The 2036-nt window shown below is 36.0% G+C and overlaps 1 pseudogene; it reads left to right on the top strand.

Moving 5' to 3' along the window:
• Positions 1–275: 275 nt before the first annotated feature.
• LOC112932798 (large ribosomal subunit protein uL30m pseudogene) lies at positions 276–1245 on the top strand (annotated as a pseudogene).
• The last annotated feature ends 791 nt before the right edge of the window (positions 1246–2036 follow it).

Below are 2036 nucleotides of genomic sequence, written 5' to 3'. Positions count from 1 at the left end.
GAGATATCTGCTTTATTTATGGATTGCCAGACTGGATATTATTCCCTAATAAGGATCTAATCAGACTTGAATATACTGAGAGACAATTTCATGTTTACTACATCAGTGATTCTGTTGACATGTAATTCTTATTTTGCAACTTCCTAAACTATAGAAAAGATAGAATTCTCCAGAATCAGTAAAAAGCTTTGATTCTTTCCACACTACAAATGGATTTAACTTCTCGAAGTACTGATTTTCCCAATTGCAAACTGATGATATGTAATCCTACCTAAATGGCCTCAGGGGATATGATGAAGATTGGTATGATTTAGACTAATAGAAAATATTAGGCTCAACTATGGCATAAACAAGTAAATAAATCTATGAAACTCTTTAACACTCTTACAGAAAGGGATATATTAAAGAGAGGCTTGGGGACAGTTGGTTAAATATTGACAATAGAAAGTCCCATTTGGGGAAAAACTGACTTAACTCACACATTGAATACATGTGTCTTCTACTCAGGATGGTGTAATTTCCCAGTGAGTTTCAAAGAAGGACCACAAGCAACCTTATATATGAAAACCTGAACTGTGTAGGGTCAGCCAATCAATTAAAACCCAATGCCAAGCCCAGGTGGTCCTTCCTCTGTTCTCCTTTCCCTCGCCTCTGAAGAGAAAGGTCAGCACAATCATGGCAGGGATTTTGCACTCAAATAGTTCAGAAGCCCCCAGACCAACTTCAAACTGATGACAAAAGGTGTGGAGCCTCTTATTTGTACAGACTAGATTCGTCACAAATTTACAAAGTCAAGAATTCCGGATAAAGTGTTTCAACCTTCACCTGCAGATCATGAAAAATATGGTGGGGATCCACAGCACCCTCATAAACTGCATATTGTTACCAGAATAAAAAGTACAAAGAGACATCCATATTGGGAAAAAGATATAATAAATATGCTTGGATTAGAAAAAGCACATCCTCCTCAAGTTCACAAGAACATCCCTTCAGTGAATGCAAAACTGAAAGTGGTTAAGCATTTGATAAGGATCAAGCCCCTGAAGCTGCCACAGGGACTTCCAACAGAGGAAGACGTGTCTAACACGTGCCTCAAGAGCACTGGAATTAGTAGTGCGGTGACATCTAAACCCTGTAGATCAGGAAGCTGTTAAGTCCTAATTGCAGAGCAATTTCATATTAAAAAATGTAAATAATTTAAAGGTAGTGAGAAAGTGTTCTCATTAAAATATATTTTAAATAGTAAAACAAAACAAAAAACAAAAAATCCCCAATGCCAACAAGCAAGTTAGTCACAACTTGGGTCCACACCCAAGCATCATGCCCATATCAGAGGTATGTATTTCTATTGCTAATCTGCTCTTACATCTTGAAGTGAATGCTACTAGTCAAAGAAATTATAACCACGTATTATTGAGCCCCAGTCTTATGTTCTTATTCATAGTTTTAATGTTCTACATGTTTTATTTCAAATCCCCAGAAAACTCTTTAAGTAGATTTTCATATTTCTATTATACAGAAAAGGAAACAGAAGCACATAGATTTAAATGATTTGCCCAGGGTCATTTAGTACATTCGGGTTGACTCAGCACTCAAATTCAAGGGTGTAAAACACAAATTGTGCTTTTTATACTTTGATGCTTCCTTCCTGTTACCAAGATTATATGGGTTGAGACCTTCTGTGTTAATGTAAATCAGTGTCTTATCTAGAAAACAACTCATAAATGGTCAATAGATTTATCTCTGTTTGTAGATAATATAGTAAATTATGCTATGTAATACTGCTTTCCAATAGCTTCAAAGATATATCATTTTAAGTGGTTTTATTAGTTATCTATTGCCATATAACAAGTTATTCTAAAAAATAGCAGCTTAAAACAATAAACATTTATACTCTCATAATGTCAGCACATCAGAAATCCACACATGGTGAAGCTGGCTGCCTCTGGCTCAAAGTCTTTCATGACATTGCGTCAAGCTGTCAGCTTGAGGCTGTGGTCTTATTTAAAGGCCCTAATTGGTTTGGGGAATGAGGA

This window comes from Vulpes vulpes, chromosome 11 (assembly GCF_048418805.1).
Source record: "Vulpes vulpes isolate BD-2025 chromosome 11, VulVul3, whole genome shotgun sequence".
Taxonomy (NCBI): Eukaryota; Metazoa; Chordata; class Mammalia; order Carnivora; family Canidae; genus Vulpes; species Vulpes vulpes.
This window is presented reverse-complemented; position numbering and strand designations above follow the sequence as displayed.